This window comes from Blennius ocellaris (genome assembly GCF_963422515.1).
Source record: "Blennius ocellaris genome assembly, chromosome: 3".
Taxonomy (NCBI): domain Eukaryota; kingdom Metazoa; phylum Chordata; class Actinopteri; order Blenniiformes; family Blenniidae; genus Blennius; species Blennius ocellaris.
Window position 1 is genome coordinate 34,385,762 of NC_137652.1, and position 25,561 is coordinate 34,411,322.

Sequence of the window (25,561 nt, forward strand, 5' to 3'; positions counted from 1 at the left end):
ATTTCACCTCCTCTCCTGCTGTCTGCTGTCTTTCTTCTCCAGAGGTGGTGGCTTGGCACGCCAAGTGACGGAGAGGAGCGCTATTTCACCTCCTCTCTTGCTTCTCCAGAGGTGGTGGCTTGGCACGCCACATGACGGAGAGGAGCGCTATTTCACCTCCTCTCTTGCTTCTACAGAGGTGGTGGCTTGGCACGCCACGTGACGGAGAGGAGCGCTATTTCACCTCCTCTCTTGCTGTCTGCTGTCTTTCTTCTCCAGAGGTGGTGGCTTGGCACGCCACGTGACGGAGAGGAGCGCTATTTCACCTCCTCTCTTGCTGTCTGCTGTCTTTCTTCTCCAGAGGTGGTGGCTTGGCACGCCACGTGACGGAGAGGAGCGCTATTTCACCTCCTCTCTTGCTTCTCCAGAGGTGGTGGCTTGGCACGCCACGTGACGGAGAGGAGCGCTATTTCACCTCCTCTCTTGCTGTCTGCTGTCTTTCTTCTCCAGAGGTGGTGGCTTGGCATGCCACATGACGGAGAGGAGCGCTGTTTCACCTCCTCTCTTGCTGTCTGCTGTCTTTCTTCTCCAGAGGTGGTGACTTGGCACGCCACATGACGGAGAGGAGCGCTGTTTCACCTCCTCTCTTGCTGTCTGCTGTCTTTCTTCTCCAGAGGTGGTGACTTGGCACACCACATGACGGAGAGGAGCGCTGTTTCACCTCCTCTCTTGCTGTCTGCTGTCTTTCTTCTCCAGAGGTGGTGGCTTGGCACGCCAAGTGACGGAGAGGAGCGCTATTTCACCTCCTCTCTTGCTTCTCCAGAGATGGTGGCTTGGCACGCCACATGACGGAGAGGAGCGCTATTTCACCTCCTCTCTTGCTGTCTGCTGTCTTGCTTCTCCAGAGGTGGTGGCTTGGCACGCCACATGACGGAGAGGAGCGCTATTTCACCTCCTCTCTTGCTGTCTGCTGTCTTTCTTCTCCAGAGGTGGTGGCTTGGCACGCCAAGTGACGGAGAGGAGCGCTATTTCACCTCCTCTCTTGCTTCTCCAGAGATGGTGGCTTGGCACGCCACATGACGGAGAGGAGCGCTATTTCACCTCCTCTCTTGCTTCTACAGAGGTGGTGGCTTGGCACGCCACGTGACGGAGAGGTGTTAGGTACAAAACCTGCAAGAATGAAAAGAGAGACAACCCCAGTATCGAGAGCAATAAAGAGTCAAAACAATAAGTCAGCTTGTACAAGGACAGAGAAATGAATTCACCTCAGGAGCTGAAGTTCACCGATCTGCCCCGATCTTCATTTCTCTGCCCCGTTTTATTCAAAGTTAGAGTAGGCGGTTACATTTTCATACACAGACAAAGCAGGTTAACACTGGCCTGTGTGTGTGTGTGTGTGTGTGTGTGTGTGTGTGTGTGTGTGTGTGTGTGTGTGTGTGTGTGTGTGTGTGTGTGTGTGTGTGTGTGTGTGTGTGAGTGGTTACACTTCTATATGGTTCACACAGTTGAAGCAGGAGTCTCAGATAAGATGTCCCCCGGCCCAGAGGCCAGAGACCTTGAAGAGTCTCAGAGTGGTACAGTTTCAATAATACAAAGACTCGTGCCCTTGCAGGTGTGAAACAGTGAACAGTGGTTAAAATAGACATGCATGAAACAACAATAACTTACAAAATGTTAATTCCCATTATATCAAGTACTAATAATAAACATAAAGTACAAATTTACCTAACAGAGGAGCGTTATTTCACCTCCTCTCTTGCTGTCTGCTGACTTTCTTCTCCAGAGGTGGTGGCTTGGCACGCCACGTGACGGACAGGAGCGCTATTTCACCTCCTCTCTTGCTGTCTGCTGTCTTTCTTCTCCAGAGGTGGTGGCTTGGCACGCCACGTGACGGAGAGGAGCGCTATTTCACCTCCTCTCTTGCTTCTCCAGAGGTGGTGGCTTGGCACGCCACGTGACGGAGAGGAGCGCTATTTCACCTCCTCTCTTGCTTCTCCAGAGGTGGTGGCTTGGCACGCCACGTGACGGAGAGGAGCGCTATTTCACCTCCTCTCTTGCTTCTCCAGAGGTGGTGGCTTGGCACGCCACGTGACGGAGAGGAGCGCTATTTCACCTCCTCTCTTGCTTCTCCAGAGGTGGTGGCTTGGCACGCCACGTGACGGAGAGGAGCGCTATTTCACCTCCTCTCTTGCTGTCTGCTGTCTTTCTTCTCCAGAGGTGGTGGCTTGGCACGCCACGTGACGGAGAGGAGCGCTATTTCACCTCCTCTCTTGCTTCTCCAGAGGTGGTGGCTTGGCACGCCACGTGACGGAGAGGAGCGCTATTTCACCTCTTCTCTTGCTGTCTGCTGTCTTTCTTCTCCAGAGGTGGTGGCTTGGCACGCCAAGTGACGGAGAGGAGCGCTATTTCACCTCCTCTCTTGCTTCTCCAGAGGTGGTGGCTTGGCACGCCACGTGACGGAGAGGAGCGCTATTTCACCTCCTCTCTTGCTTCTCCAGAGGTGGTGGCTTGGCACGCCACGTGACGGAGAGGAGCGCTATTTCACCTCCTCTCTTGCTTCTCCAGAGGTGGTGGCTTGGCACGCCACGTGACGGAGGGGAGCGCTATTTCACCTCCTCTCTTGCTTCTCCAGAGGTGGTGGCTTGGCACGCCACGTGACGGAGAGGAGCGCTATTTCACCTCCTCTCTTGCTGTCTGCTGTCTTTCTTCTCCAGAGGTGGTGGCTTGGCACACCACGTGACGGAGAGGAGCACTATTTCACCTCCTCTCTTGCTGTCTGCTGTCTTTCTTCTCCAGAGGTGGTGGCTTGGCACGCCACGTGACGGAGAGGAGCACTATTTCACCTCCTCTCTTGCTTCTCCAGAGGTGGTGGCTTGGTACGCCACGTGACGGAGAGGAGCGCTATTTCACCTCCTCTCTTGCTGTCTGCTGTCTTTCTTCTCCAGAGGTGGTGGCTTGGCACGCCACGTGACGGAGAGGAGCGCTATTTCACCTCCTCTCTTGCTTCTCCAGAGGTGGTGGCTTGGCACGCCACGTGACGGAGAGGAGCGCTATTTCACCTCCTCTCTTGCTGTCTGCTGTCTTTCTTCTCCAGAGGTGGTGGCTTGGCATGCCAAGTGACGGAGAGGAGCGCTATTTCACCTCCTCTCTTGCTTCTCCAGAGGTGGTGGCTTGGCACGCCACATGACGGAGAGGAGCGCTATTTCACCTCCTCTCTTGCTTCTACAGAGGTGGTGGCTTGGCACGCCACGTGACGGAGAGGAGCGCTATTTCACCTCCTCTCTTGCTGTCTGCTGTCTTTCTTCTCCAGAGGTGGTGACTTGGCACGCCACGTGACGGAGAGGTGTTAGGTACAAAACCTGCAAGAATGAAAAGAGAGACAACCCAGTATCGAGAGCAATAAAGAGTCAAAACAATAAGTCAGCATGTACAAGGACAGAGAAATGAATTCACCTCAGGAGCTGAAGTTCACCGATCTGCCCCGATCTTCATTTCTCTGCCCCGTTTTATTCAAAATTAGAGTAGGCGGTTACATTTTCATACACAGACAAAGCAGGTTAACACTGGCCTGTGTGTGTGTGTGTGTGTGTGTGTGTGTGTGTGTGTGTGTGTGTGTGTGTGTGTGTGTGTGTGTGTGTGTGTGTGTGTGTGTGTGTGTGTGTGTGTGTGTGTGTGTGTGTGGGGGGGGGGGGGGGGGGGTGTGTGAGTGGTTACACTTCTATATGGTTCACACAGTTGAAGCAGGAGTCTCAGATAGGATGTCCCCCGGCCCAGAGGCCAGAGACCTTGAAGAGTCTCAGAGTGGTACAGTTTCAATAATACAAAGACTCGTGCCCTTGCAGGTGTGAAACAGTGAACAGTGGTTATAATAGACATGCATGAACAACGATAACTTACAAAATGTTAATTCCCATTATATCAAGTACTAATAATAAACATAAAGTACAAATTTACCTAACAGAGGAGCGGTATTTCACCTCCTCTCTTGCTGTCTGCTGTCTTTCTTCTCCAGAGGTGGTGGCTTGGCACGCCACGTGACGGAGATGAGCGCTATTTCACCTCCTCTCTTGCTTCTCCAGAGGTGGTGACTTGGCACGCCACGAGACGGAGAGGAGCGCTATTTCACCTCCTCTCTTGCTTCTCCAGAGGTGGTGACTTGGCACGCCACGTGACGGAGAGGAGCGCTGTTTCACCTCCTCTCTTGCTGTCTGCTGTCTTTCTTCTCCAGAGGTGGTGGCTTGGCACGCCACGTGACGGAGAGGAGCGCTATTTCACCTCCTCTCTTGCTGTCTGCTGTCTTCTTCTCCAGAGGTGGTGGCTTGGCACGCCACGTGACGGAGAGGAGCGCTATTTCACCTCCTCTCTTGCTTCTCCAGAGGTGGTGGCTTGGCACGCCACGTGACGGAGAGGAGCGCTATTTCACCTCCTCTCTTGCTGTCTGCTGTCTTTCTTCTCCAGACGTGGTGGCTTGGCACGCCACGTGACGGAGGGGAGCGCTATTTCACCTCCTCTCTTGCTTCTCCAGAGGTGGTGGCTTGGCACGCCACGTGACGGAGAGGAGCGCTATTTCACCTCCTCTCTTGCTGTCTGCTGTCTTTCTTCTCCAGAGGTGGTGGCTTGGCACGCCACGTGACGGAGAGGAGCGCTATTTCACCTCCTCTCTTGCTTCTCCAGAGGTGGTGGCTTGGCACGCCACGTGACGGAGAGGAGCGCTATTTCACCTCCTCTCTTGCTGTCTGCTGTCTTTCTTCTCCAGAGGTGGTGGCTTGGCACGCCACGTGACGGAGAGGAGCGCTATTTCACCTCCTCTCTTGCTGTCTTTGTCTTTCTTCTCCAGAGCTGGTGGCTTGGCACGCCACGTGACGGAGAGGAGCGCTATTTCACCTCCTCTCTTGCTGTCTTTGTCTTTCTTCTCCAGAGGTGGTGACTTGGCACGCCACGTGACGGAGAGGAGCGCTATTTCACCTCCTCTCTTGCTGTCTGCTGTCTTTCTTCTCCAGAGGTGGTGACTTGGCACGCCACGTGACGGAGAGGTGTTAGGTACAAAACCTGCAAGAATGAAAAGAGAGACAACCCAGTATCGAGAGCAATAAAGAGTCAAAACAATAAGTCAGCTTGTACAAGGACAGAGAAATGAATTCACCTCAGGAGCTGAAGTTCACCGATCTGCCCCGATCTTCATTTCTCTGCCCCGTTTTATTCAAAGTTAGAGTAGGCGGTTACATTTTCATACACAGACAAAGCAGGTTAACACTGGCCTGTGTGTGTGTGTGTGTGTGTGTGTGTGTGTGTGTGTGTGTGGGGGGGGGGGGGTGTGTGAGTGGTTACACTTCTATATGGTTCACACAGTTGAAGCAGGAGTCTCAGATAGGATGTCCCCCGGCCCAGAGGCCAGAGACCTTGAAGAGTCTCAGAGTGGTACAGTTTCAATAATACAAAGACTCGTGCCCTTGCAGGTGTGAAACAGTGAACAGTGGTTATAATAGACATGCATGAACAACGATAACTTACAAAATGTTAATTCCCATTATATCAAGTACTAATAATAAATAAAGTACAAATTTACCTAACAGAGGAGCGGTATTTCACCTCCTCTCTTGCTGTCTGCTGTCTTTCTTCTCCAGAGGTGGTGGCTTGGCACGCCACGTGACGGAGAGGAGCGCTATTTCACCTCCTCTCTTGCTTCTCCAGAGGTGGTGGCTTGGCACGCCACGTGACGGAGAGGAGCGCTATTTCACCTCCTCTCTTGCTTCTCCAGAGGTGGTGGCTTGGCACGCCACGTGACGGAGAGGAGCGCTATTTCACCTCCTCTCTTGCTTCTCCAGAGGTGGTGGCTTGGCACGCCACGTGACGGAGAGGAGCGCTATTTCACCTCCTCTCTTGCTTCTCCAGAGGTGGTGGCTTGGCACGCCACGTGACGGAGAGGAGCGCTATTTCACCTCCTCTCTTGCTTCTCCAGAGGTGGTGGCTTGGCACGCCACGTGACGGAGAGGAGCGCTATTTCACCTCCTCTCTTGCTGTCTGCTGTCTTTCTTCTCCAGAGGTGGTGGCTTGGCACGCCACGTGACGGAGAGGAGCGCTATTTCACCTCCTCTCTTGCTGTCTGCTGTCTTTCTTCTCCAGAGGTGGTGGCTTGGCACGCCGCGTGACGGAGAGGAGCACTATTTCACCTCCTCTCTTGCTTCTCCAGAGGTGGTGGCTTGGTACGCCACGTGACGGAGAGGAGCGCTATTTCACCTCCTCTCTTGCTGTCTGCTGTCTTTCTTCTCCAGAGGTGGTGGCTTGGCACGCCACGTGACGGAGAGGAGCGCTATTTCACCTCCTCTCTTGCTTCTCCAGAGGTGGTGGCTTGGCACGCCACGTGACGGAGAGGAGCGCTATTTCACCTCCTCTCTTGCTGTCTGCTGTCTTTCTTCTCCAGAGGTGGTGGCTTGGCACGCCACGTGACGGAGAGGAGCACTATTTCACCTCCTCTCTTGCTTCTCCAGAGGTGGTGGCTTGGCACGCCACGTGACGGAGAGGAGCGCTATTTCACCTCCTCTCTTGCTGTCTGCTGTCTTTCTTCTCCAGAGGTGGTGGCTTGGCACGCCACGTGACGGAGAGGAGCACTATTTCACCTCCTCTCTTGCTTCTCCAGAGGTGGTGGCTTGGTACGCCACGTGACGGAGAGGAGCGCTATTTCACCTCCTCTCTTGCTTCTCCAGAGTTTGTGGCTTGGCACGCCACGTGACGGAGAGGAGCGCTATTTCACCTCCTCTCTTGCTGTCTGCTGTCTTTCTTCTCCAGAGGTGGTGGCTTGGCACGCCACGTGACGGAGAGGAGCGCTATTTCACCTCCTCTCTTGCTGTCTGCTGTCTTTCTTCTCCAGAGGTGGTGACTTGGCACGCCACGTGACGGAGAGGAGCACTATTTCACCTCCTCTCTTGCTTCTCCAGAGGTGGTGGCTTGGCACGCCACGTGACGGAGAGGAGCGCTATTTCACCTCCTCTCTTGCTGTCTGCTGTCTTTCTTCTCCAGAGGTGGTGGCTTGGCACGCCACGTGACGGAGAGGAGCGCTATTTCACCTCCTCTCTTGCTTCTCCAGAGGTGGTGGCTTGGCACGCCACGTGACGGAGAGGAGCGCTATTTCACCTCCTCTCTTGCTTCTCCAGAGGTGGTGGCTTGGCACGCCACGTGACGGAGAGGAGCGCTATTTCACCTCCTCTCTTTCTTCTCCAGAGGTGGTGGCTTGGCATGCCACGTGACGGAGAGGAGCGCTATTTCACCTCCTCTCTTGCTTCTCCAGAGGTGGTGGCTTGGCACGCCACATGACGGAGAGGAGCGCTATTTCACCTCCTCTCTTGCTGTCTGCTGTCTTTCTTCTCCAGAGGTGGTGGCTTGGCATGCCACGTGACGGAGAGGAGCGCTATTTCACCTCCTCTCTTGCTTCTACAGAGGTGGTGGCTTGGCACGGCACGTGACGGAGAGGTGTTAGGTACAAAACCTGCAAGAATGAAAAGAGAGACAACCCCAGTATCGAGAGCAATAAAGAGTCAAAACAATAAGTCAGCTTGTACAAGGACAGAGAAATGAATTCACCTCAGGAGCTGAAGTTCACCGATCTGCCCCGATCTTCATTTCTCTGCCCCGTTTTATTCAAAGTTAGAGTAGGCGGTTACATTTTCATACACAGACAAAGCAGGTTAACACTGGCCTGTGTGTGTGTGTGTGTGTGTGTGTGTGTGTGTGTGTGTGTGTGTGTGGGGGGGGGGGGGGTGTGAGTGGTTACACTTCTATATGGTTCACACAGTTGAAGCAGGAGTCTCAGATAGGATGTCCCCCGGCCCAGAGGCCAGAGACCTTGAAGAGTCTCAGAGTGGTACAGTTTCAATAATACAAAGACTCGTGCCCTTGCAGGTGTGAAACAGTGAACAGTGGTTAAAATAGACATGCATGAACAACGATAACTTACAAAATGTTAATTCCCATTATATCAAGTACTAATAATAAACATAAAGTACAAATTTACCTAACAGAGGAGCGCTATTTCACCTCCTCTCTTGCTGTCTGCTCTCTTGCTTCTCCAGAGGTGGTGGCTTGGCACGCCACGTGACGGAGAGGAGCGCTATTTCACCTCCTCTCTTGCTGTCTGCTGTCTTTCTTCTCCAGAGGTGGTGGCTTGGCACGCCACGTGACGGAGAGGAGCGCTATTTCACCTCCTCTCTTGCTTCTCCAGAGGTGGTGGCTTGGCACGCCACGTGACGGAGAGGAGCGCTATTTCACCTCCTCTCTTGCTTCTCCAGAGGTGGTGGCCTGGCACGCCACGTGATGGAGAGGAGCGGTATTTCACCTCCTCTCTTGCTGTCTTTGTCTTTCTTCTCCAGAGGTGGTGACTTGGCACGCACGCCACATGACGGAGAGGTGTTAGGTACAAAACCTGCAAGAATGAAAAGAGAGACAACCCCAGTATCGAGAGCAATAAAGAGTCAAAACAATAAGTCAGCTTGTACAAGGACAGAGAAATGAATTCACCTCAGGAGCTGAAGTTCACCGATCTGCCCCGATCTTCATTTCTCTGCCCCGTTTTATTCAAAGTTAGAGTAGGCGGTTACATTTTCATACACAGACAAAGCAGGTTAACACTGGCCTGTGTGTGTGTGTGTGTGTGTGTGTGTGTGTGTGTGTGGGGGGGGGGGGGGGGGGGGGTGTGAGTGGTTACACTTCTATATGGTTCACACAGTTGAAGCAGGAGTCTCAGATAAGATGTCCCCCGGCCCAGAGGCCAGAGACCTTGAAGAGTCTCAGAGTGGTACAGTTTCAATAATACAAAGACTCGTGCCCTTGCAGGTGTGAAACAGTGAACAGTGGTTATAATAGACATGCATGAAACAACGATAACTTACAAAATGTTAATTCCCATTATATCAAGTACTAATAATAAACATAAAGTACAAATTTACATAACAGAGGAGCGCTATTTCACCTCCTCTCTTGCTGTCTGCTGTCTTTCTTCTCCAGAGGTGGTGGCTTGGCACGCCACGTGACGGAGAGGAGCGCTATTTCACCTCCTCTCTTGCTTCTCCAGAGGTGGTGGCTTGGCACGCCACATGACGGAGAGGAGCGCTATTTCACCTCCTCTCTTGCTTCTACAGAGGTGGTGGCTTGGCACGCCACGTGACGGAGAGGAGCGCTATTTCACCTCCTCTCTTGCTGTCTGCTGTCTTTCTTCTCCAGAGGTGGTGGCTTGGCATGCCACGTGACGGAGAGGAGCGCTATTTCACCTCCTCTCTTTCTTCTCCAGAGGTGGTGGCTTGGCACGGCACGTGACGGAGAGGTGTTAGGTACAAAACCTGCAAGAATGAAAAGAGAGACAACCCCAGTATCGAGAGCAATAAAGAGTCAAAACAATAAGTCAGCTTGTACAAGGACAGAGAAATGAATTCACCTCAGGAGCTGAAGTTCACCGATCTGCCCCGATCTTCATTTCTCTGCCCCGTTTTATTCAAAGTTAGAGTAGGCGGTTACATTTTCATACACAGACAAAGCAGGTTAACACTGGCCTGTGTGTGTGTGTGTGTGTGTGTGTGTGTGGGGGGGGGGGGGGGTGTGTGAGTGGTTACACTTCTATATGGTTCACACAGTTGAAGCAGGAGTCTCAGATAAGATGTCCCCCGGCCCAGAGGCCAGAGACCTTGAAGAGTCTCAGAGTGGTACAGTTTCAATAATACAAAGACTCGTGCCCTTGCAGGTGTGAAACAGTGAACAGTGGTTATAATAGACATGCATGAACAACGATAACTTACAAAATGTTAATTCCCATTATATCAAGTACTAATAATAAACATAAAGTACAAATTTACCTAACAGAGGAGCGCTATTTCACCTCCTCTCTTGCTGTCTGCTGTCTTGCTTCTCCAGAGGTGGTGGCTTGGCACGCCACGTGACGGAGAGGAGCGCTATTTCACCTCCTCTCTTGCTTCTCCAGAGGTGGTGGCTTGGCACGCCACGTGACGGAGAGGAGCGCTATTTCACCTCCTCTCTTGCTTCTCCAGAGGTGGTGGCTTGGCACGCCACGTGACGGAGAGGAGCGCTATTTCACCTCCTCTCTTGCTTCTCCAGAGGTGTTTGCTTGGCACGCCACGTGACGGAGAGGAGCGCTATTTCACCTCCTCTCTTGCTTCTCCAGAGGTGGTGGCTTGGCACGCCACGTGACGGAGAGGAGCGCTATTTCACCTCCTCTCTTGCTGTCTGCTGTCTTTCTTCTCCAGAGGTGGTGGCTTGGCACGCCACGTGACGGAGAGGAGCGCTATTTTACCTCCTCTCTTGCTGTCTGCTGTCTTTCTTCTCCAGAGGTGGTGGCTTGGCACGCCACGTGACGGAGAGGAGCGCTATTTCACCTCCTCTCTTGCTTCTCCAGAGGTGGTGGCCTGGCACGCCACGCGACGGAGAGGAGCGCTATTTCACCTCCTCTCTTGCTGTCTGCTGTCTTTCTTCTCCAGAGGTGGTGGCTTGGCACGCCACGTGACGGAGAGGAGCGCTATTTCACCTCCTCTCTTGCTGTCTGCTGTCTTTCTTCTCCAGAGGTGGTGGCTTGGCACGCCACGTGACGGAGAGGAGCGCTGTTTCACCTCCTCTCTTGCTGTCTGCTGTCTTTCTTCTCCAGAGGTGGTGGCTTGGAAAGCCACGTGACGGAGAGGAGCGCTGTTTCACCTCCTCTCTTGCTGTCTGCTGTCTTTCTTCTCCAGAGGTGGTGGCTTGGCACGCCACGTGACGGAGAGGAGCGCTGTTTCACCTCCTCTCTTGCTGTCTGCTGTCTTTCTTCTCCCAGAGGTGGTGGCTTGGCACGCCACGTGACGGAGAGGAGCGCTATTTCACCTCCTCTCTTGCTTCTCCAGAGGTGGTGGCTTGGCACGCCACGTGACGGAGAGGAGCGCTATTTCACCTCCTCTCTTGCTGTCTTTGTCTTTCTTCTCCAGAGGTGGTGACTTGGCACGCCACATGACGGAGAGGAGCGCTGTTTCACCTCCTCTCTTGCTGTCTGCTGTCTTTCTTCTCCAGAGGTGGTGACTTGGCACGCCACGTGACGGAGAGGTGTTAGGTACAAAACCTGCAAGAATGAAAAGAGAGACAACCCCAGTATCGAGAGCAATAAAGAGTCAAAACAATAAGTCAGCTTGTACAAGGACAGAGAAATGAATTCACCTCAGGAGCTGAAGTTCACCGATCTGCCCCGATCTTCATTTCTCTGCCCCGTTTTATTCAAAGTTAGAGTAGGCGGTTACATTTTCATACACAGACAAAGCAGGTTAACACTGGCCTGGTTGTGTGTGTGTGTGTGTGTGTGTGTGTGTGTGTGTGTGTGTGTGTGTGTGTGTGTGTGTGTGTGTGTGTGTGTGTGTGTGTGTGTGTGTGTGTGGAGGGGGGGGGGGGGGGGGGGGGGGGGGGGGGTGTGTGAGTGGTTACACTTCTATATGGTTCACACAGTTGCTCAGATAGGATGTCCCCCGGCCCAGAGGCCAGAGACCTTGAAGAGTCTCAGAGTGGTACAGTTTCAATAATACAAAGACTCGTGCCTTTGCAGGTGTGAAACAGTGAACAGTGGTTATAATAGACATGCATGAAACAACGATAACTTACAAAATGTTAATTCCCATTATATCAAGTACTAATAATAAACATAAAGTACAAATTTACCTAACAGAGGAGCGTTATTTCACATCCTCTCTTGCTGTCTGCTGTCTTTCTTCTCCAGAGGTGGTGGCTTGGCACGCCACGTGACGGAGAGGAGCGCTATTTCACCTCCTCTCTTGCTTCTCCAGAGGTGGTGGCTTGGCACGCCACGTGACGGAGAGGAGCGCTATTTCACCTCCTCTCTTGCTTCTCCAGAGGTGGTGGCTTGGCACGCCACGTGACGGAGAGGAGCGCTATTTCACCTCCTCTCTTGCTGTCTGCTGTCTTTCTTCTCCAGAGGTGGTGGCTTGGCACGCCACGTGACGGAGAGGAGCGCTATTTCACCTCCTCTCTTGCTTCTCCAGAGGTGGTGGCTTGGCACGCCACGTGACGGAGAGGAGCGCTATTTCACCTCCTCTCTTGCTGTCTGCTGTCTTTCTTCTCCAGAGGTGGTGGCTTGGCACGCCACGTGACGGAGAGGAGCGCTATTTCACCTCCTCTCTTGCTGTCTGCTGTCTTTCTTCTCCAGAGGTGGTGGCTTGGCACGCCACGTGACGGAGAGGAGCGCTATTACACCTCCTCTCTTGCTTCTCCAGAGGTGGTGGCTTGGCACGCCACGTGACGGAGAGGAGCGCTATTTCACCTCCTCTCTTGCTCTCTGCTGTCTTTCTTCTCCAGAGGTGGTGGCTTGGCACGCCACATGACGGAGAGGAGCGCTATTTCACCTCCTCTCTTGCTTCTACAGAGGTGGTGGCTTGGCACGCCACGTGACGGAGAGGTGTTAGGTACAAAACCTGCAAGAATGAAAAGAGAGACAACCCCAGTATCGAGAGCAATAAAGAGTCAAAACAATAAGTCAGCTTGTACAAGGACAGAGAAATGAATTCACCTCAGGAGCTGAAGTTCACCGATCTGCCCCGATCTTCATTTCTCTGCCCCGTTTTATTCAAAGTTAGAGTAGGCGGTTACATTTTCATACACAGACAAAGCAGGTTAACACTGGCCTGTGTGTGTGTGTGTGTGTGTGTGTGTGTGTGTGTGTGTGTGTGTGGGGGGGGGGGGGGGGGGGGGGGGGGTGTGAGTGGTTACACTTCTATATGGTTCACACAGTTGAAGCAGGAGTCTCAGATAAGATGTCCCCCGGCCCAGAGGCCAGAGACCTTGAAGAGTCTCAGAGTGGTACAGTTTCAATAATACAAAGACTCGTGCCCTTGCAGGTGTGAAACAGTGAACAGTGGTTATAATAGACATGCATGAAACAACGATAACTTACAAAATGTTAATTCCCATTATATCAAGTACTAATAATAAACATAAAGTACAAATTTACATAACAGAGGAGCGCTATTTCACCTCCTCTCTTGCTGTCTGCTGTCTTTCTTCTCCAGAGGTGGTGGCTTGGCACGCCACGTGACGGAGAGGAGCGCTATTTCACCTCCTCTCTTGCTTCTCCAGAGGTGGTGGCTTGGCACGCCACATGACGGAGAGGAGCGCTATTTCACCTCCTCTCTTGCTTCTACAGAGGTGGTGGCTTGGCACGCCACGTGACGGAGAGGAGCGCTATTTCACCTCCTCTCTTGCTGTCTGCTGTCTTTCTTCTCCAGAGGTGGTGGCTTGGCATGCCACGTGACGGAGAGGAGCGCTATTTCACCTCCTCTCTTTCTTCTCCAGAGGTGGTGGCTTGGCACGGCACGTGACGGAGAGGTGTTAGGTACAAAACCTGCAAGAATGAAAAGAGAGACAACCCCAGTATCGAGAGCAATAAAGAGTCAAAACAATAAGTCAGCTTGTACAAGGACAGAGAAATGAATTCACCTCAGGAGCTGAAGTTCACCGATCTGCCCCGATCTTCATTTCTCTGCCCCGTTTTATTCAAAGTTAGAGTAGGCGGTTACATTTTCATACACAGACAAAGCAGGTTAACACTGGCCTGTGTGTGTGTGTGTGTGTGTGTGTGTGTGTGTGTGTGTGTGTGTGTGTGGGGGGGGGGGGGGGGGGGGGGGGGGGGGTGTGAGTGGTTACACTTCTATATGGTTCACACAGTTGAAGCAGGAGTCTCAGATAAGATGTCCCCCGGCCCAGAGGCCAGAGACCTTGAAGAGTCTCAGAGTGGTACAGTTTCAATAATACAAAGACTCGTGCCCTTGCAGGTGTGAAACAGTGAACAGTGGTTATAATAGACATGCATGAAACAACAATAACTTACAAAATGTTAATTCCCATTATATCAAGTACTAATAATAAACATAAAGTACAAATTTACCTAACAGAGGAGCGTTATTTCACCTCCTCTCTTGCTGTCTGCTGTCTTTCTTCTCCAGAGGTGGTGGCTTGGCACGCCACGTGACGGAGAGGAGCGCTATTTCACCTCCTCTCTTGCTGTCTGCTGTCTTTCTTCTCCAGAGGTGGTGGCTTGGCACGCCACGTGACGGAGAGGAGCGCTATTTCACCTCCTCTCTTGCTTCACAAGAGGTGGTGGCTTGGCACGCCACGTGACGGAGAGGAGCGCTATTTCACCTCCTCTCTTGCTTCTCCAGAGGTGGTGGCTTGGCACGCCACGTGACGGAGAGGAGCGCTATTTCACCTCCTCTCTTGCTTCTCCAGAGGTGGTGGCTTGGCACGCCACGTGACGGAGAGGAGCGCTATTTCACCTCCTCTCTTGCTGTCTGCTGTCTTTCTTCTCCAGAGGTGGTGGCTTGGCACGCCACGTGACGGAGAGGAGCGCTATTTCACCTCCTCTCTTGCTGTCTGCTGTCTTTCTTCTCCAGAGGTGGTGGCTTGGCACGCCACGTGATGGAGAGGAGCGCTATTTCACCTCCTCTCTTGCTGTCTTTGTCTTTCTTCTCCAGAGGTGGTGACTTGGCACGCCACATGACGGAGAGGAGCGCTGTTTCACCTCCTCTCTTGCTGTCTGCTGTCTTTCTTCTCCAGAGGTGGTGACTTGGCACGCCACATGACGGAGAGGAGCGCTGTTTCACCTGCTCTCTTGCTGTCTGCTGTCTTTCTTCTCCAGAGGTGGTGGCTTGGCATGCCACGTGACGGAGGGGGAGCGCTATTTCACCTCCTCTCTTGCTTCTCCAGAGGTGGTGGCTTGGCACGCCACGTGACGGACAGGAGCGCTATTTCACCTCCTCTCTTGCTCTCTGCTGTCTTTCTTCTCCAAAGGTGGTGGCTTGGCACGCCACGTGACGGAGAGGAGCGCTATTTCACCTCCTCTCTTGCTGTCTGCTGTCTTTCTTCTCCAGAGGTGGTGGCTTGGCACGCCAAGTGACGGAGAGGAGCGCTATTTCACCTCCTCTCTTGCTTCTCCAGAGGTGGTGGCTTGGCACGCCACGTGACGGAGAGGAGCGCTATTTCACCTCCTCTCTTGCTGTCTGCTGTCTTTCTTCTCCAGAGGTGGTGGCTTGGCACGCCACGTGACGGAGGGGAGCGCTATTTCACCTCCTCTCTTGCTTCTCCAGAGGTGGTGGCTTGGCACGGCACGTGACGGAGAGGAGCGCTATTTCACCTCCTCTCTTGCTGTCTGCTGTCTTTCTTCTCCAGAGGTGGTGACTTGGCACGCCACGTGACGGAGAGGTGTTAGGTACAAAACCTGCAAGAATGAAAAGAGAGACAACCCCAGTATCGAGAGCAATAAAGAGTCAAAACAATAAGTCAGCTTGTACAAGGACAGAGAAATGAATTCACCTCAGGAGCTGAAGTTCACCGATCTGCCCCGATCTTCATTTCTCTGCCCCGTTTTATTCAAAGTTAGAGTAGGCGGTTACATTTTCATACACAGACAAAGCAGGTTAACACTGGCCTGTGTGTGTGTGTGTGTGTGTGTGTGTGTGTGTGTGTGTGTGTGTGTGTGTGTGTGTGTGTGTTGGGGGGGGGGGGGGGGGGTGTGAGTGGTTACACTTCTATATGGTTCACACAGTTGAAGCAGGAGTCTCAGATAAGATGTCCCCCGGCCCAGAGGCCAGAGACCTTGAAGAGTCTCAGAGTGGTACAGTTTCAATAATACAAAGACTCGTGCCCTTGCAGGTGTGAAACAGTGAACAGTGGTTAAAATAGACATGCATGAAACAACGATAACTTACAAAATGTTAATTCCCATTATATCAAGTACTAATAATAAACATAAAGTACAAATTTACCTAACAGAGGAGCGTTATTTCACCTCCTCTCTTGCTGTCTGCTGTCTTGCTTCTCCAGAGGTGGTGGCTTGGCACGCCACGTGATGGAGAGGAGCGCTATTTCACCTCCTCTCTTGCTTCTCCAGAGGTGGTGGCTTGGCACGCCACGTGACGGAGAGGAGCGCTATTTCACCTCCTCTCTTGCTGTCTGCTGTCTTTCTTCTCCAGAGGTGGTGGCTTGGCACGCCACGTGACGGAGAGGAGCGCTATTTCACCTCCTCTCTTGCTTCACAAGAGGTGGTGGCTTGGCACGCCACGTGACGGAGAGGAGCGCTATTTCACCTCCTCTCTTGCTTCTCCAGAGGTGGTGGCTTGGCACGCCACGTGACGGAGAGGAGCGCTATTTCACCTCCTCTCTTGCTGTCTGCTGTCTTTCTTCTCCAGAGGTGGTGGCTTGGCACGCCACGTGATGGAGAGGAGCGCTATTTCACCTCCTCTCTTGCTGTCTTTGTCTTTCTTCTCCAGAGGTGGTGACTTGGCACGCCACATGACGGAGAGGAGCGCTGTTTCACCTCCTCTCTTGCTGTCTGCTGTCTTTCTTCTCCAGAGGTGGTGACTTGGCACGCCACATGACGGAGAGGAGCGCTGTTTCACCTCCTCTCTTGCTGTCTGCTGTCTTTCTTCTCCAGAGGTGGTGGCTTGGCATGCCACGTGACGGAGGGGAGCGCTATTTCACCTCCTCTCTTGCTTCTCCAGAGGTGGTGGCTTGGCACGCCACGTGACGGAGAGGAGCGCTATTTCACCTCCTCTCTTGCTGTCTGCTGTCTTTCTTCTCCAGAGGTGGTGGCTTGGCACGCCACGTGACGGAGGGGAGCGCTATTTCACCTCCTCTCTTGCTTCTCCAGAGGTGGTGGCTTGGCACGGCACGTGACGGAGAGGAGCGCTATTTCACCTCCTCTCTTGCTGTCTGCTGTCTTTCTTCTCCAGAGGTGGTGACTTGGCACGCCACGTGACGGAGAGGTGTTAGGTACAAAACCTGCAAGAATGAAAAGAGAGACAACCCCAGTATCGAGAGCAATAAAGAGTCAAAACAATAAGTCAGCTTGTACAAGGACAGAGAAATGAATTCACCTCAGGAGCTGAAGTTCACCGATCTGCCCCGATCTTCATTTCTCTGCCCCGTTTTATTCAAAGTTAGAGTAGGCGGTTACATTTTCATACACAGACAAAGCAGGTTAACACTGGCCTGTGTGTGTGTGTGTGTGTGTGTGTGTGTGTGTGTGTGTGTGTGTGTGTGTGTGTGTGTGTGTGTGTGTGTGTTGGGGGGGGGGGGGGGGGGTGTGAGTGGTTACACTTCTATATGGTTCACACAGTTGAAGCAGGAGTCTCAGATAAGATGTCCCCCGGCCCAGAGGCCAGAGACCTTGAAGAGTCTCAGAGTGGTACAGTTTCAATAATACAAAGACTCGTGCCCTTGCAGGTGTGAAACAGTGAACAGTGGTTAAAATAGACATGCATGAAACAACGATAACTTACAAAATGTTAATTCCCATTATATCAAGTACTAATAATAAACATAAAGTACAAATTTACCTAACAGAGGAGCGTTATTTCACCTCCTCTCTTGCTGTCTGCTGTCTTTCTTCTCCAGAGGTGGTGGCTTGGCACGCCACGTGACGGAGAGGAGCGCTATTTCACCTCCTCTCTTGCTTCTCCAGAGGTGGTGGCTTGGCACGCCACATGACGGAGAGGAGCGCTATTTCACCTCCTCTCTTGCTTCTCCAGAGGTGGTGGCTTGGCACGCCACGTGACGGAGAGGAGCGCTATTTCACCTCCTCTCTTGCTTCTACAGAGGTGGTGGCTTGGCACGGCACGTGACGGAGGGGAGCGCTATTTCACCTCCTCTCTTGCTTCTCCAGAGGTGGTGGCTTGGCACGCCACGTGACGGAGAGGAGCGCTGTTTCACCTCCTCTCTTGCTTCTCCAGAGGTGGTGGCTTGGCACGCCACGTGACGGAGAGGAGCGCTATTTCACCTCCTCTCTTGCTGTCTGCTGTCTTTCTTCTCCAGAGGTGGTGGCTTGGCACGCCACGTGACGGAGAGGAGCGCTATTTCACCTCCTCTCTTGCTGTCTGCTGTCTTTCTTCTCCAGAGGTGGTGGCTTGGCACGCCAAGTGACGGAGAGGAGCGCTATTTCACCTCCTCTCTTGCTTCTCCAGAGGTGGTGGCTTTCACGCCACGTGACGGAGAGGAGCGCTATTTCACCTCCTCTCTTGCTTCTCCAGAGGTGGTGGCTTGGCACGCCACGTGACGGAGAGGAGCGCTATTTCACCTCCTCTCTTGCTTCTCCAGAGGTGGTGGCTTTCACGCCACGTGACGGAGAGGAGCGCTATTTCACCTCCTCTCTTGCTTCTCCAGAGGTGGTGGCTTGGCACGCCACGTGACGGAGAGGAGCGCTATTTCACCTCCTCTCTTGCTTCTCCAGAGGTTGTGGCTTGGCACGCCACGTGACGGAGAGGAGCGCTATTTCACCTCCTCTCTTGCTGTCTGCTGTCTTTCTTCTCCAGAGGTGGTGGCTTGGCACGCCACGTGACGGAGAGGAGCGCTATTTCACCTCCTCTCTTGCTTCTCCAGAGGTGGTGGCTTGGCACGCCACGTGACGGAGAGGAGCGCTATTTCACCTCCTCTCTTGCTGTCTGCTGTCTTTCTTCTCCAGAGGTGGTGACTTGGCACGCCACGTGACGGAGAGGTGTTAGGTACAAAACCTGCAAGAATGAAAAGAGAGACAACCCCAGTATCGAGAGCAATAAAGAGTCAAAACAATAAGTCAGCTTGTACAAGGACAGAGAAATGAATTCACCTCAGGAGCTGAAGTTCACCGATCTGCCCCGATCTTCATTTCTCTGCCCCGTTTTATTCAAAGTTAGAGTAGGCGGTTACATTTTCATACACAGACAAAGCAGGTTAACACTGGCCTGTGTGTGTGTGTGTGTGTGTGTGTGTGTGTGTGTGTGGGGGGGGGGGGGTGTGTGAGTGGTTACACTTCTATATGGTTCACACAGTTGAAGCAGGAGTCTCAGATAGGATGTCCCCCGGCCCAGAGGCCAGAGACCTAGAAGAGTCTCAGAGTGGTACAGTTTCAATAATACAAAGACTCGTGCCCTTGCAGGTGTGAAACAGTGAACAGTGGTTATAATAGACATGCATGAAACAACGATAACTTACAAAATGTTAATTCCCATTATATCAAGTACTAATAATAAACATAAAGTACAAATTTACCTAACAGAGGAGCGCTATTTCACCTCCTCTCTTGCTGTCTGCTGTCTTTCTTCTCCAGAGGTGGTGGCTTGGCACGCCACGTGATGGAGAGGAGCGCTATTTCACCTCCTCTCTTGCTTCTCCAGAGGTGGTGGCTTGGCACGCCACGTGACGGAGAGGAGCGCTATTTCACCTCCTCTCTTTCTTCTCCAGAGGTGGTGGCTTGGCACGCCACGTGACGGAGAGGAGCGCTATTTCACCTCCTCTCTTGCTTCTCCAGAGGTGGTGGCTTGGCACGCCACGTGACGGAGAGGAGCGCTATTTCACCTCCTCTCTTGCTTCTCCAGAGGTGGTGGCTTGGCACGCCACGTGACGGAGAGGAGCGCTATTTCACCTCCTCTCTTGCTTCTCCAGAGGTGGTGGCTTGGCACGCCACGTGACGGAGAGGAGCGCTATTTCACCTCCTCTCTTGCTGTCTGCTGTCTTTCTTCTCCAGAGGTGGTGGCTTGGCACGCCACGTGACGGAGAGGAGCGCTATTTCACCTCCTCTCTTGCTTCTCCAGAGGTGGTGGCTTGGCACGCCACGTGACGGAGAGGAGCGCTATTTCACCTCCTCCATGCCGTCTGCTGTCCAGTACTAAAGGGCCTGTTCCTGTTTCTCCATGTCCACTACGGAAGGTCCTGTTCCTCCATGTCCAGTACTGAAGGGTCTATTCCTCCATGTCCAGTACTGAAGGTCCTGTTACTCCATGTCCAGTACTTAAGGGCCTGTTCCTGCTCCTCCATGTCCAGTACTGAAGAGCCTGTTCCTGTTTCTCCATGTCCAATACTAAAGGGCCTGTTCCTGTTTCTCCATGTCCAATACTAAAGGGCCTGTTCCTGTTTCTCCATGTCCAGTATTGAAGGGCCTGTTCCTCCATGTCCAGTACTGAAGGGCCTGTTTCTCCATGCCCAGTACTAAAGGGCCTGTTCCTGTTTCTCCATGTCCAGTACTAAAGGGCCTGTTCCTCCATGTCTAGTACTGAACAGCCTGTTCCTTCATGTCCAGTACCGAATGGCCTGTTCCTCCATGTCACGTACTAAAGGGCCTGTTCCTCCATGTCCAGTACTGAACGGCTTGTTCCTTCATGTCCAGTACCGAATGGCCTGTTCCTCCATGTCCAGTACTAAAGGGCCTGTTCCTGCTCCTCCCTGTCCAGTAATTATGGACCTGTTCCTTTTTCTCCATGTCCTCCATGTCCAGTACTGAAGGTCCTGCTCCTCCATGTCAGGTACTGAAGGGCCTGTTTCTCCATGTCCAGTACTAAAGGGCCTGTTCCTGTTTCTCCATGTCCAGTACTGAAGGTCCTGTTCCTCCATGTCCAGTACTGAAGGGCCTGTTCCTCCATGTCCAGTATTGAAGGGCCTGTTCCTGCTCCCTCATGTCCAGTACTGAAGGGGCTTTTCCTCCATGTCCAGTATTGAAGGGCCTGTTCCTCCATGTCCAGTACTGAAGGTCCTGTTCCTCCATGTCCAGTACTGAAGGGCCTGTTTCTCCATGTCCAGTACTGAAGGGCCTGTTTGTCCATGTCCAGTACCGAAGGGCCTGTCCCTCTATGTCCAGTACTGAAGGGCCTGTTCCTGCTCCCTCATGTCCAGTACTGAAGGGCCTGTTCCTGTTTCTCAATGTCCAGTACTAAAGGGCCTGTTCCTGTTTCTCCATGTCCAGTATTGAAGGGCCTGTTTCTCCATGTCCAGTACTGAAGGGCCTGTTCCTCCATTTCCAGTACTGAAGGGCCTGTTCCTGCTCCTCCATGTCCAGTACAAAAGGGCCTGTTTCTCCATGTCCAGTATTGAAGGGCCTGTTCCTGTTTCTCCATGTCCAGTACTGAAGGTCCTGTTCCCCCTTGTCCAGTACTGAAGGGCCTGTTTCTCCATGTGAATTACTAAAGGTCCTGTTCCTCCATGTCCAGTACAAAAGGGACTGTTTCTCCATGTCCAGTACTGAAGGGCCTGTTCCTGCTACTCCATGTCCAGTACTGAAGGGCCAGTTCCTGTTTCTCCATGTCCAGTACCGAAGGGCCTGTTCCTGCTCCCTCATGTCAAGTACTGAAGGGCCTGTTTCTCCATGTCCAGTACTGAACGGCCTGATCCTGTTTCTCCATGTCCAGTAGTGAAGAGCCTGTTCCTGTTTCTCCATGTCCAGTACTGAAGGGCCTGTTCCTGTTTCTCCGTGTCCAGGACCAAATGGCCTGTTCCTCCGTGTCCAGTACTGAAGGGCCTGTTCCTCCATGTCCAGTACCGAATGGCCTGTTCCTCCATGTCCAGTACTGAAGGGCCTGTTTCTCTAGGTCCAGTACTGAAGTGCCTGTTCCTGTTTCTCCATGTCCAGTACTAAAGGGCCTGTTCCTCCATGTCCAGTACTGAAGGGCCTGTTCCTCCTTGTCAAGCACTGAAAGGGCCTGTTCCTCCATGTCTAGTACTGAAGGGCCTGTTTCTCCATGTCCAGGACTGAAGGGCCTGTTCCTGTTTCTCCATGTCCAGTAGTGAAGGGCCTGTTCCTCCTTGTCCAGTACTGAAGGGCCTGTTCCTCCATGTCCAGTACTGAAGGGCCTGTTCCTCCTTGTCAAGTACTGAAGGGCCTGTTCCTCCATGTCCAGTATTGAAGGGCCTGTTTCTCCATGTCCAGTACTGAAGGGTCTGTTCCTCCATGTCTAGTACTGAAGGGCCTGTTCCTGCTCCTCTATGTCCAGTACTGAAGGGCTTGTTCCTGCGCCTCCATTTCCTGTACTGAAGGGCCTGTTCCTGCTCCCTCATGTCAAGTACTAAAGGGCCTGTTTCTCCATGTCCAGTATTAAAGGGCCTGTTCCTGTTTCTCCATGTCCAGTACTGAAGGTCCTGTTCCTCCATATCCAGTACAGAAGGGCCTGTTCCTCCATGTCCAGTACTGAAGGGCCTGTTCCTCCATGTCCAGTCTGAAGGGCCTGTTTCTCCATGTCCAGTACTGAAGAGCCTGTTCCTGTTTCTCCATGTCCAGTACTGAAGGGCCTGTTCCTGTTTCTCCATGTCCAGTACTGAAGAGCCTGTTCCTGTTTCTCCATGTCCAGTACTGAAGGGCCTGTTCCTGTTTCTCCATGTCCAGTACTGAAGGGCCTGTTCCTGTTTCTCCATGTCCAGTACTGAAGAGCCTGTTCCAGTTTCTCCATGTCCAGTACTGAAGGGCCTGTTCCTGTTTCTCCATGTCCAGTATTGAAGGGCCTGTTTCTCCATGTCCAGTACTGAAGGGCCTGTTCCTCCATGTCCAGTACTGAAGGGCCTGTTCCTGTTCCTCCATGTCCAGTACTGAAGGGCCTGTTCCTGCTCCCTCATGTCCAGTACTAAAGGGCCTGTTTCTCCATGTCCAGTATTAAAGGGCCTGTTCCTGTTTCTCCATGTCCAGTACTGAAGGTCCTTTTCCTCAATGTCCAGTACAGAAAGGCCTGTTCCTCCATGTCCAGTTCTGAAGGGCCTGTTCCTCCATGTCCAGTTCTGAAGGGCCTGTTTCTCCATGTCCAGTACTGAAGGGCCTGTTCCTGTTTCTCCATGTCCAGCACTAAAGGGCCTGTTTCTCCATGTCCAGTATTAAAGGGCCTGTTCCTGTTTCTCCATGTCCAGTACTGAAGGTCCTGTTCCTCCATGTCCAGTACAGAAGGGCCTGTTCCTCCATGTCCAGTACTGAAGGGCCTGTTCCTCCATGTCCAGTACTGAAGGGCCTGTTTCTCCATGTCCAGTACTGAAGAGCCTGTTCCTGTTTCTCCATGTCCAGTACGGAAGGTCCTGTTCCTCCATGTCCAGTACTGAAGGGCCTGTTCCTCCATGTCCAGTACTGAAGGTCCTGTTACTCCATGTCCAGTACTGAAGGTCCTGTTACTCCATGTCTAGTACTGAAGGGCCTGTTCCTGCTCCTCCATGTCCAGTACTGAAGAGCCTGTTCCTGTTTCTCCATGTCCAATACTAAAGGGCCTGTTCCTGTTTCTCTATGTCCAATACTAAAGGGCCTGTTCCTGCTCCCTCATGCCCAGTACTGGAGGGCCTGTTCCTCCATGTCTAGTATTGAAGGGCCTGTTCCTCCATGTCCAGTACTGAAGGGCCTGTTTCTCCATGCCCAGTACTAAAGGGCCTGTTCCTGTTTCTCCATGTCCAGTACTAAAGGGCCTGTTCCTCCATGTCTAGTACTGAACAGCCTGTTCCTTCATGTCCAGTACCGAATGGCCTGTTCCTCCATGTCCAGTACTAAAGGGCCTGTTCCTCCATGTCCAGTACTGAACGGCTTGTTCCTTCATGTCCAGTACCGAATGGCCTGTTCCTCCATGTCCAGTACTAAAGGGCCTGTTCCTGCTCCTCCCTGTCCAGTAATTATGGACCTGTTCCTTTTTCTCCATGTCCTCCATGTCCAGTACTGAAGGTCCTGCTCCTCCATGTCCAGTACTAAAGGGCCTGTTTCTCCATGTCCAGTACTAAAGGGCCTGTTCCTGTTTCTCCATGTCCAGTACTGAAGGTCCTGATCCTCCATGTCCAGTACTGAAGGGCCTGTTCCTCCATGTCCAGTATTGAAGGGCCTGTTCCTGCTCCCTCATGTCCAGTACTGAAGGGGCTTTTCCTCCATGTCCAGTATTTTAGGGCCTGTTCCTCCATGTCCAGTACTGAAGGGCCTGTTTCACCATGTCCAGTACTGAAGGGCCTGTTCCTGTTCCTCCATGTCCAGTACTGAAGGGCCTGTTTGTCCATGTCCAGTACCGAAGGGCCTGTCCCTCCATGTCCAGTACTGAAGGGCCTGTTCCTGCTCCCTCATGTCCAGTACTGAAGGGCCTGTTCCTGTTTCTCAATGTCCAGTACTAAAGGGCCTGTTCCTGTTTCTCCATGTCCAGTATTGAAGGGCCTGTTTCTCCATGTCCAGTACTGAAGGGCCTGTTCCTCCATTTCCAGTACTGAAGGGCCTGTTCCTGCTCCTCCATGTCCAGTACTGAAGGTCCTGTTCCCCCTTGTCCAGTATTGAAGGGCCTGTTTCTCCATGTCAATTACTAAAGGTCCTGTTCCTCCATGTCCAGTACAAAAGGGACTGTTTCTCCATGTCCAGTACTGAAGGGCCTGTTCCTGCTACTCCATGTCCAGTACTGAAGGGCCAGTTCCTGTTTCTCCATGTCCAGTACCGAAGGGCCTGTTCCTGCTCCCTCATATCAAGTACTGAAGGGCCTGTTTCTCCATGTCCAGTACTGAACGGCCTAATCCTGTTTCTCCATGTCAAGTAGTGAAGAGCCTGTTCCTGTTTCTAAATGTCCAGTACTGAAGGGCCTGTTCATGTTTCTCCGTGTCCAGGACCGAATGGCCTGTTCCTCCGTGTCCAGTACTGAAGGGCCTGTTCCTCCATGTCCAGTACCGAATGGCCTGTTCCTCCATGTCCAGTACTGAAGGGCCTGTTTCTCTAGGTCCAGTACTGAAGAGCCTGTTCCTGTTTCTCCATGTCCAGTACTAAAGGGCCTGTTCCTGCTCCTCCCTGTCCAGTAATTATGGACCTGTTCCTTTTTCTCCATGTCCTCCATGTCCAGTACTGAAGGTCCTGCTCCTCCATGTCCAGTACTAAAGGGCCTGTTTCTCCATGTCCAGTACTAAAGGGCCTGTTCCTGTTTCTCCATGTCCAGTACTGAAGGTCCTGATCCTCCATGTCCAGTACTGAAGGGCCTGTTCCTCCATGTCCAGTATTGAAGGGCCTGTTCCTGCTCCCTCATGTCCAGTACTGAAGGGGCTTTTCCTCCATGTCCAGTATTTTAGGGCCTGTTCCTCCATGTCCAGTACTGAAGGGCCTGTTTCACCATGTCCAGTACTGAAGGGCCTGTTCCTGTTCCTCCATGTCCAGTACTGAAGGGCCTGTTTGTCCATGTCCAGTACCGAAGGGCCTGTCCCTCCATGTCCAGTACTGAAGGGCCTGTTCCTGCTCCCTCATGTCCAGTACTGAAGGGCCTGTTCCTGTTTCTCAATGTCCAGTACTAAAGGGCCTGTTCCTGTTTCTCCATGTCCAGTATTGAAGGGCCTGTTTCTCCATGTCCAGTACTGAAGGGCCTGTTCCTCCATTTCCAGTACTGAAGGGCCTGTTCCTGCTCCTCCATGTCCAGTACTGAAGGTCCTGTTCCCCCTTGTCCAGTATTGAAGGGCCTGTTTCTCCATGTCAATTACTAAAGGTCCTGTTCCTCCATGTCCAGTACAAAAGGGACTGTTTCTCCATGTCCAGTACTGAAGGGCCTGTTCCTGCTACTCCATGTCCAGTACTGAAGGGCCAGTTCCTGTTTCTCCATGTCCAGTACCGAAGGGCCTGTTCCTGCTCCCTCATATCAAGTACTGAAGGGCCTGTTTCTCCATGTCCAGTACTGAACGGCCTAATCCTGTTTCTCCATGTCAAGTAGTGAAGAGCCTGTTCCTGTTTCTAAATGTCCAGTACTGAAGGGCCTGTTCATGTTTCTCCGTGTCCAGGACCGAATGGCCTGTTCCTCCGTGTCCAGTACTGAAGGGCCTGTTCCTCCATGTCCAGTACCGAATGGCCTGT